The 11,345-nt window shown below is 45.4% G+C and overlaps 1 pseudogene; it reads left to right on the plus strand.

Annotated features, from left to right (window-relative positions):
- The first annotated feature begins 3,696 nt into the window (after window positions 1-3,696).
- LOC131481265 (ATP synthase F(0) complex subunit C1, mitochondrial-like) lies at window positions 3,697-4,411 on the plus strand (annotated as a pseudogene).
- The last annotated feature ends 6,934 nt before the right edge of the window (window positions 4,412-11,345 follow it).

Raw genomic sequence — 11,345 nt, forward strand, 5'->3', positions numbered from 1 at the left:
ATCCAAACCTGAAGAATTAGAGTAGAGGAATACACAGCCAACACACAAAGGCATGGATGTTCAGAGCTTTAGACTACCAGGTGTTCTTACCAGAACAAAGTCATGGAAGTCCCATGCTGTTGAGAGATGAGATGTGAGTACTGGGACATAGCACTCTGTCCAGTTCTCCCAGCAGTTCTGAGGACCATCTCTAGAACAGTGAGTGAAGAGACCCACCAAAGAAACATGAGATACAGGAGCCTGATCTGAGCCTGTAGTACCTGAACGTGACAAGAATTTACAAAACCGTCCAGGACACAGACAGATCATAACATCTCTGCAGAGGCCCACCCAGCTCCAAGGAGATGTCTACAGAAGAGAGCTTACTAGCGGTGAAGTTGATAGAATCATACACAGGGTTACCCAGAAGAACAAGAGCATGTAGAAGTAGCAGAACAAGCTGAAAAGTTCCACCAAATAACATTTCTAACTAGACTTTAGGGGTAACATAGAAAGCAATCAGCCAAGAGTTTCAGCAGTGCTGACCCAGGATGAGATGGATGCAGAGATGGTGAGGATGATTCAAGATGGCTGTCTTCATACATAAGGATGGAGGACAGAAGAAGCCATCTCATACCTCAGCTATCTGGTAGCAATAGAAATAAGGAGATTTCATCATACCGAAGGCCAAACTGGCAGCACAAACCTATTAAAAGCAAGATGGTCATGAATTTTGTAACAGGTAACCATGATAACTGCCATGCGAACCTGTTCTACAAAGATCCAGGAAGATAGCTCAAACAGCATCCATAAAGATGGCTCAAGTTTATCCAAAAGGCATCAAAAATGAATGAATAGAAGGTGGGGGTCAGTCAATCCAGTGGAGAAACATAATCCATTGCTTGATGTTAAAAGCAGAACCAGTTCCCTGACCCAGAGCCCACTGGGTAAAGGAGAGGCTGGCTGTCCACTGAGAAAGTGCTCTGCACCAAAACAGCAACAATGCACCTGGTCTTTCCCAAGGAAAAGTTTATGGCTACTGGTCCAGGTACATGGAGTAGGGCAAGAGGAATACTCAAAGTGCCACCATGGCTCTCCTTGTAAAGCAAAGACAAGTGGTGGTCAGGCGGTAATTAGATTTCTAGCTGGTATAAGCCTAATTCCAAACACATGTAGACTCATCCACTGGCCAATGTCTTGGATCCCAGATGTATATTTGCAGTGGATTGATCTAATACCTCGCGTTTGGTTTTTGACCTATGTAATAACAGCTATAGAGATAGGAAAAGGCCAAATAGATGAAAATATTGCTTGACCAATGTAATAAATCAAAGTAATATCAGCACTAGAAGAATGGCAGAGGCTATTGTGAAAGACTTGGAGGATTTTGGATGGCAGTCCTCATTATACACCCCATTTCATTCATCAGTCTGTCCCCTGGCACATGGCAGTCAACCATCACAGCTAAACCATGTACAAGCCCTAACCTCAGCTGCTGTGCCAGATGTGGTACCTTGGGTGGAGTAGATGAACACAACCCCAGGTACACGGTACAAGGTTATTGGTGTGTCATGTAGGATCAGAAACACTTTGCATTCACACAGAACAGCCAACTATATGTACTTATAGTTTTTCTCAAAGCTATATCAAGTTTTCTAGTCTCTGTTGTAATAGAGTCTGAAGACATGGTGTTAGGTGATGTGGAAAATCCACTAGCTTTGAGAACAGGAAAGGATTCTGTAGTGAAGTCCACCTTCAGCAGAAGCGGCCTTGCCACCTGAGTCCCTTAGTGCTTGGAGGTATCTGTGGTAGAGAAAGGCAATGCATAGCCCCCTGGCAAGTGCTATCAGAAAATGGAGGGTTCTCTACTCCACTGCTGGTGGGGCTGCAGGCTGGTACAGCCTCTATGGGAATCAGTATGGAGAATATTCAAACAACTCAAAATCAACATACCGTATGATCCAGCAATAGCACTCCTAGGAATATATCCAGAACAATTGTTTTATGAGAAACCAACATGCACTCCTATGTTCATAGCAGCACAATCAGTAATTGCAAAAACATGGAAGCAACCAAAATGCCCATCAACAGAGGATTGGATAAGAAAGCTATGGTTCATCTACTCCATGGAATACTACTCGGCTATTAAAAAAAACAAAATGCAGTTCTTTGTGGCCAAATGGGCCAAACTGGAAACCATAATGCTAAGGGAAATGAGCCAATCCCAAAAGGTTAAATACCACATGTTTGCCTTAATTTAAGATGATATGATGTTATGTATAACATGTTGTGTTATGAATGTTATATGTTGTGTATAAACTAAAATTGAAATGTTAGTGAGGTGGTCACAGAAGGTGGCAAGGAACTCGCATTTACTTTTAACATATTGGTTACTCATTACTATGTCAATTAATTCCATAATGATGTAAATTTTTGCTGATGGTATGTTGGAACTTTCAATTGACTGGGATGATACTCTGCTGGCTCTGTCTTCAGACCAGAAAGGGTATACCTAAGAAGCCGTTGAACTTGACTGGACAATAAGATGCTGGACTCTATGTTTGGTATACGCTTGCAATGGGGGAATCTCAACTGAACTTGAGCTGTGGTTATGCAACAAGGTGGAGGAATCCACCATGGTGGGAGGGTTTGGGGAGGGGTGGGGAGAACCCAAGTACCTATGAAACTGTGTCACATAATACAGTGTAATTAATGAATTAAAAATAATAAATAATAAAAAAAAACATTAACCAAGAAAAGATAGAAGATGGAGTAGATCAATCAACCACCTCAGCTATATGTTTGCAGCGAAAAACTGGACAAGGGGAAACTCTAAGATGGACTATGTCAATCAGTGGACTCTGCACCAGTCTCATCGTACCTGGATTGTTGCTGATGATATGTTGGAGCTTCTAATTGATCGAGGTGATGCTCTGCTGGCTCTGCCTTCAAACCTGAGAGGGCCTCCCTAAGAGGCCATTGAACTTGACTGGACAAGTGGGATGCTGGACTCTGTATGGTGTGAGCTTGTAATTAGGGAATCCCAACGGAACTTGATCTGTGGTTATGCATCAAGGTGAAGGAATTCACCATGGGGGAAGGGTTTGGAGTGAAGGGGGGAGAATCCCAGTACCTATGAAATTGTGTCATGTAATACAATGTAATTAATGAAAAAAAATAATAAAAAAATAAAAAAAATGTAAGGAACTAGGAACCTAAAAAAAAGAAAGAAAATGGAGGGTTCTGTAGCAAACCTTGTAGTCTGCAGAACAGTAAATAGCAAAACAATTCTTGATTTGCTCCTAACCTTGGTGAAGGCTGGTTTCTGAACGTGCCATCAGAGTCAATAAGGCATGAAGTGGAATGGACTGAGACAATCTGCCATAAGATGCAAATGCTGACATGTGAGGACAGGATCAAGAGGATGCAAAGGACACATGTTGGTTTGTAGGTGGATGGAATTTAAAAGTTGATACAAACTGAACATTGAGTGCTTGTATCCAGCAGTCCAACTTAGGGTCTTTCAGGAGACACTAGGGAAAGGAAATCCTTCTGATGAATGCATTGGACTGGTGTCGATCACCATTTACTCATCTTGTCTACCCGACATAAGGGTATTCATGAAATTATGGACCTCAGCAGGTGGTTGAACTGATTAGTCAGGGACTCAGAAGGAGTAAGGCTAAAATACTAGTATAAGAAAATTAAAGTTGGGAGATGGAAACACTGCAGGCCAATAGGTCAATCATCATTTCTCCAACTGTGGTCCGCTGTAGTCCAGGGACATACTCAGGCCTGTGTCTGCCTCCTTCCTGTGTAGGCCAGAGGAGGTAACTAAATAGCCTTCCTACAGTAGCTCCCCACTGCAGATCACCAGGTAGGAGTTCCAGACCAGTATTGCCTCCTGAGACATTGAAACAGCAGCCAAGTTCATTGGTGTTGGGGTCAGCACAGTTGTGTGTGACTAGTTCAGGGGCCAGCACTGGCACAGTGCTTGAGAGTTTGATCATTGGCAATGCCAGGGAAGTCTGAAGAGGGCCACAGAATCACCCAGAGTGTCCCACTCTGTTCAAGTAAAGCCGTAGCAGGGTGGCTGGGGTGGTGCACTCTGGATTGGTTTCATCCACCTCCCAGTTTCTCTGAATTAGAATTTAAATGGGTGGCCACTCAGGCTCACTTCATCTTGGCCAGCCATGATTGTGTCCACCTGTCCCAGTCCCCCGCCCTCTCCCATTCTAAGCACACCCCAGTCATCCTAACCCCCTGGACCCTCAGCCCTTCCTACACCGGAGCTGGCATGGATCTCTGTCCCTGGAAGGAACCAATCTCTCAAGCAGCACCTCTTCTCCTATGCCATTCTGGGTTCTGTGCTGTCTGAGCTTAGGGGATTCTTCTGTTTGATACTGCCTTCCTCATCCTCTTCGTCATGTGAGGCTCCATGGGGCTCACCCACCTGGCCTGGCTGCTTGGGACCCATTGCCCTTCCTGGTGCTGGAGTGCTAAGCTTCACCATTAAATGACATTTATCTAAATAAATAAATAAGTAAAAAAGAAAGAAAAAAAAGAAAAGAAAAACAAAGTTTAGGGAGATCCAGGTGGATGGACTTATGTGAACAAGTATACAATATGAGATTATCCACCTCTACCCAAGAAGTGCACCAAAACCAAGAGATAACAAATAAGCAGAAAAAGTTATTTACAAATCAGTATGCCAAAAAGTCAGAATTCTGGCTTGCCTGCCAAGACCCGCAGATATTTGCCATTTTATAATTCTCCATTCCTTCGGAAAGCAATGAAACACAGGCACCGCTATGGCTAGAGGCATTGTACATACAGCCTACTCCATTGCAGCCCAGGAGATAATTCACACAAAATGCAATTCTTGCATCTCACTCTCTGTTCAGGAAAATGGTGTCTACTTGCCGCTGTTATCAGCAGTAAGCCCACATCTCAGTGTTCCGAGCAAGCATATTGCAGTCCCAATTGGATGTCATTTCTGTCCATCATTCTAGTGCTTGGGAAGGGGAGTCGGGTATCTTCCCACTGGAGTGTTACAAGGCTATATCCACTGAAAGGCAATCTTCCATTTAATTTTAGCAGCAAAACCCAAGAAGACAGTACAGTTAATTAATATTTAGACTTAATATTATTTTAGTTAAATAATAAAAGAGATTTATTCATAAAATCCTTGGGCTAATATTGTTCCTTTTGAGTTGATATCTCATATATAAAAGAGCCAACTAATTCATTGAAGTCTACCATAGAGAAGAGTGTCCCCTCTGTTCTTTCGGAATGTTCTAAAGGTATCCCCATCACCAACAAATGTCACTGCCCAAGGTGCTTGAAGATCTCCTGCAAATATACAAGATTTAAGTAAACGTGCAAGAGAAACTAGGCAAAAGATTCACAGAAGAGGAAAATCGGAATATCTGAATGGTCAAAAACACATAAAGAAATGAGAGAAGTGCAAAATAAAACAGTGACAAAATGTCATTCGTTTCTGAGCTTTGGCAAGGTTGCAGAGCAATAAGACTTCTCATGCAGCCCTGATTGGAGCTCAACTCTTTTGGAGAGTAAATTTAGTAGTAGCCAGAAAGTTGAAGCTTTGTATCCTATATATACATCAGAAATTCTGTCACGCTGTGCGCAAGAAGATATGCACAATAATATTTTTAGTTACACTGACATAGAAAATGTTGGCAGCAACCCAGATATCCATCAATTAGGGAATTCAATTATGATATATTCCTAGCTGGAAAATTATATAGTTATTCAAAATATGAATGAACTACTTCTACAAGAATCAAAGTTGGTAAATCTTGGAAACACTGTATTGAATAAAACAGCAAAATGTTCTGTATGTGAGCATTTTAGATACTATATGCAGCGGCGCTTGTGAATCTGTGAAACACGAAAGCATGAACAAGAAACAAGAATCAGCGCAAAGAGAATACTTAGCCCTGGGGAGGGAGAAATAAAGACTTGGGTTCCATCTGTATCATCGTAAAAAAACGTTTTAAGTGATCTGAAGCACGCAAGACTAACATTTGTTAAATCTGGGCAGAGGGTTTGAGATGTTTGGTTACTTAATTCAAGCAAACAATGTAATCAATCCATCAAACTGAAATATATGGTGAAATAAAGCCATATATTGATAAAGGATGTAGGCCTGGGTCAGGCAAACTGTGCACTCCTGGACCAGAACAGGTGGAGCACACAGGAGTGCTAATGGGGTTCTCCCGGGAGCTGCCCGGTGAGAGGATGTGGCCAGGCAGGCCCAGGTAGCAGGTGCCCTGATAGAGACAAAGACACCTGACTCAGACTGGAAGAAGGGAAAAGGTAGGCTGGGGGCATGCACAGGCCTGGCGAAGAGTGAAGAGTCGGCTGGGGGGCAGGGCACAGGCATCGGGACTCTACGTGGATCCACTTCCTTCCTCTCCTCACTCTCCTCCCTTTCCAGCCCGCTTCCTCACCATGAAATTCTCCTTTCCCTGCCTGAACCACCCTCTGCTTTGTCTGTGTTACAGCACTGATATCTGTATTAATGTATTTTCTCTTTTTTGTAAGAGATTCAGGTTTCTAACAGTCACTCCACATACATTTTTCTTACATGCTCAGCAATTAGCTTTTTAAAATGTCGTGGCTTCCAGCAGAAACTCCCTCACCCTATTCAGCAGCCTTCGAGAAGAAAAAAGGATTTCCCTTACAATCCCTTCTTTATTTCAATAATAATAATAATAACGATCCATGAAACATCTACTGTGTGCCAATCTGCCTGTGATATCAGTACTTTACATGAGTTATGTCTTTCAATGCTCGAGAAAAAGACACAAGAAATCACCATAGGAGGTAGCTCATCCCTGCAGGTCATTAGCACTTCACAGATGGGAAGCTAAGGCTCCACGGAGGTTAAGGATCTTGGGTAAATTCTATAAAATGGCCAGCAGCAATTTCCATCCCATAGGCATGCACAGCTCCAGCCCTAACCACTGGGCTACGGCTACGGCTGTCCTGGACAGAAAGTTAGAAAGGACCTTAGAGCCTCTTATTTTACTCAGGATCATAAACATTTAGAACTCCTTGATGTTACTTAGAACTGTGTGGCTTTTCAGTGTGAGTACACAGATGCTTTCAAATCTTCAATAATAAAACTGAATTTTATTTTTAAAAAGTGTCCTTAAACCTGAAAAACTTTTTATGGGAGAAACATCAGATATCAAATAAACCCATTTCAGCATCTCAGGATGTTTCTTTCCCGTTGTTACACACACACACACACACAGTCCCTTCCCAAGGCACCCACACTTGTGGGCCCTGCTAACCTAATCAGCATGCTCCAGGGTTTCTCAGAGACTGCCCTTCGCATTAAGGATGCTAATTGCTACTCTCGGTGTTACTGGAAGATCAAAGAGCCGCCCACAGCGCAGAATTGCAGTTTCATCTTCCGCAGACTAAACACTAATACTCCTTACCCCTCCCCCCTCAGCTCCCCCTCTCAAGCTGGCGCTTTTGGACAAGTTCCCTCTCCCCTTCCCCACACGCCCCTCCCCTACCCCTAAAATAGCTCAATGCCAAAAATAAATGCTCAGAAAAATGCTGCCGGAATGAATGGAGAAAGGTAACATCGCTATCATTATGCCTCCCTTCTAATTACGGTGGTTTGTCTAAGGATGTGCTTGTTTGTTTCTGGTAACCATAGCCAGGCAGAAACCATCACAGAGCCCTTCTCCACTTTTTCTGCCAGGAGCTGGGGCAGGAATGCAGCGCCTGCTCAGCCCGGGGTGCTAAAAGACGCTGGACACAAACTGACTTCCCTCTGGAACCAAGCAAACCCTGTACCTCCTGGGCTGCGTGCAGTCAGGGGACTTTTCATTCATCTGGGTTTTGTGTTTACTGGAAGGCAGGGCAAGAGAAAATGGTCCCCCTCCGGGGGCAAGGCTTCCCTTTCTTGGGCTAGCACAATGCGGAGAGCATCTGTCATCATGAATAGCCAAATGGAATTGGCATGACCAGGGGGACCTTGTCATTCTGATGTTGCAAAATGTCTGGCCCTGATGCTGGATAAATGAGCCTGCCCTCCACACTATAGGGGTCTCTGGCAAAGCTCTCCCTAGTTCAACAGAGAGAAAAAAACCTGCTGAGTCTAAAAGGCAAGCCAAGGAATCCCAAGAAAGAGAGGAAACAGTGTCTCAGAGAAGTAGGGCCTAGGGCACAGAGAGTGGAACACCTGGGTGGATCAGGTGCATCGGTCCGCCCATCACTGAGGCTTCACTAGAAGTTGCCCCACACAGAACTGAGTCCCACTCCCATGAAGAGGTTTGCTGCTTCTTCGGACCCTGGACAAGGGCCCTCTTTCCACTGCCATTCCTGGTGGACAGGCACAGCTCCTCCAGCCAAGGTCACTAACAAGGAGCTGAGGCCTGGTCCTACACTTACGTTATCGTACCTGCCATGAATGCCTGTGGCAAGCTCAGACAGTCTCAGCCCAGCTCCCACTGCCCAGCCTGCGTCACTGTATCCGTGGGCCACATGTTTTCAGGTCCCCTCCTATGCTGAGTTCCTTTCTGTTCCTATTCTATGAAGGATTTCTAATCTTCCTCTTTCCCTCCCTCCCTTCCTTCCTCTTTTACATGGTTTCCTCCAAATCATTTTTTCTTATTTTTTACATTAAAAAATTTTTAAATTGAAAAGCAAATATACAAAGAGGAAGACCTTCTGTCCGCTGATTCACTCCCCAAGTAGCCGCAGAGGCCAAAACTGAGCCAATCCGAAACCAGGAGCCTTCTCCAGGTCTCCCACTTGGTCGCTGGGTCCCAAGGCTTTGGGCTGTCCTTGGCTGCTTTCCCAGGCCACAAGCAGGAAGCTGGATGGGAAGCGGGGTGGCCAGGACACAAATCAGAGCCCATATGGGATCCCGGCGTATTCAAGGCGAGGATTTTAGCCGCTAGGCTACCACACCAGGCCCAATTATTTTATTTTGTAAAATTTTTCATTGGAAAGGCAGGTTTATAGAAAAAACATAGAGAAAGCTTTTCCATTTGCTGGTTCCATTTGCTGGTTCATTCCCCAAGTGGGTTAGCCAGAACTAAGCCGATCCAAGTCTCTTCTTCCAGGTCTCCTACACGGGTGCAGGGTTGCAAGGCTTTGGACCATCCTTTATTGCTTTCCCAGCTCATATCTAGGGAAGTGGAGCATCCAGGATACAAAACGGCACCAATAGCGGATCCCAACGCATGCAAGGCAAGAATTTAGCCACTGAGCCATCACACTTGGCCGCTTCCCCCCTTTCTGTGTCTACCCCAATCTCTCCTGCTTGGGGCTGGTGCCTTGGATGAATGAGGCAGCTAAAGATTGGCCACTTCTTGCCTCTACAGCCTCAGGCCTGTCAGAAAATCACAGTGAGGGCAGTATTTCCTGATACAGAAGCTGTGCAGGGCCTCAGGGCTCAGATGCTCCCCATATCTCTCCCCATGAAAGACTTTACTAATGAAACCATGGCAAAGATCCCCAAGCAGAGATTCTAAAGTGAAATAGCAAACTGAGTTCTAATTTGTGCAATCTTTCTGTTTGGGCAAATGGACTTGGCACACAGGGGTCCAAGTCACAAAATGACTCTTAAGGCTTAGAAACAAGATCGGAGCTAAACGAACAGGTGTTGGATTTTAGATTCTAAGACCCCTGAATAATAACCACTCCCCAGCATACTAGCTCCAGAAGCATGGATTGGAAGAACTCCGAGTACAATAAAGGACAAGGTCGCCTACATGGTCTTCCATCCAGAATTCCTCATCCCTTTCACTCCTTCCAATCTGTCTCCTGAGATAAGCAGGCAAGGGAAGATGAGATGAGAAGGCGGCAAGCAGAAGGTGAGGAACAGCCAAGTTGCTGTTGTAGAGTTGCTCCTCTGACCACTGGCCACCTGTGTCCTCTACTACAGTCAGAGAGAAGGTGCAGGGGCCAGATCCCCTACAGCCAGTTGTGGTGACACCAGTGCTGCAAGCTAGGCCACTCAGACTTGTGGGAAAGCCAGAGGCTGAAAGGAGAGAGAGGAGAAAGACATCACTTCTGAGTTATCAGGCGGAACACCCCAGGGATCCCTTTACAGAAGCAGTGATCCCTTGTCTACATGTTCAGGTTGGTAACCTGAGGGGATGTAAGTTAGAGCTGGGTGACTTGAATAAAACATGCCGCCTTCTCATTGAGCATTCTCATGCTGCCCCAAGCTCTGACACAAGGCATGACGCATCCCGAGTCACTGCTGAGTGCTGGCACCGTCCTTAGCTGGGGAGAGCCCTCCTGCCCTGCACTTCTCTAGTTTTTATTTTGAAGCACTACGCACTCATCAGGACCCAGCAGGAAGCTCTGCTTGAATGCCTGTGGCATTCACAAGTCACTTGTGCCTAAGTCAGGATCCCTCTCACCTCCCGCCTGGTGAGAGAGCTGCTTGCAAGGGCGGGAGGGAACCAGTTCCTTTCCAAGAGGCTCCATTCCAAGGGCACTTTTGGTCCTCGATGTCCTTGATCTCTTAATAGTATTTCACACTCTTGAATGTGCTTGTCTTCTCAGAGTGTTTATCCTTCTGATATCTGATAACACAGCAGGAATGTTGCCTGCCTGGCTTCTTTGCTTGTTTCCTCCTCAGGGAACAGTGCTGATCTTTTTGGAGGAATCGGACTTCCTCTGACTCTCAGTCCCTAGGGGACTGATGTCACACACACACACCCCGCCCCCCGCCGCCCTCAGCTCACACTTCAGCTGTACCAACAGTAGCAATACCTGCTGCTTTGCTGGAACCAATAGAAGAGACATATTCCCTCCTCCTAGGGTCGGATTTAAAGCTGACTTTTCTGATGGTGACCAGACCAGACCAGACCAGACCAACTGCCGAAGAAGCCCATGCAGAAGAACGCAGAAGTGAGAAATGGAGCAGTGAAGAGTGCAGGAGCCCCTTGCACACGGTCTTGCGCTCCGTGCTCCTCGTTCTGTTGGGGAAAAGGGAGATGATCTGATCTGTGTTTTGAAAGATCACATTGGGTGACATGTGAAGATCAGATGAGATGATCCCAAAAGTTTGTCTTATACTGTTTGTTAAAAATACCGGGGGAAGAGAGCTGTTGGGGAGAAGAAAGGTGCTAAGTCAGATCTGAAACAACTACCAGGGGCGGGGGATTTGAGTAGGCACACTTAGGAGGCAGGTGCGCATGCTTGTTTGGAGTTCCAAGGGAAGCCTGGAGTAAATTAGCTGCACATGTGAGAGAGTACCTGCAGCTCTGGGTAGTTTGAGATTGCTTCAAGAGGAGAGCGAGTAGAAAGGGGGCACTGGGGCCCGTCTGTAATGGAGTTGACACATGAAGTCAGAGGTGGGC

The sequence above is a fragment of the Ochotona princeps genome, chromosome 1, assembly GCF_030435755.1.
Source record: "Ochotona princeps isolate mOchPri1 chromosome 1, mOchPri1.hap1, whole genome shotgun sequence".
NCBI lineage: Eukaryota > Metazoa > Chordata > Mammalia > Lagomorpha > Ochotonidae > Ochotona > Ochotona princeps.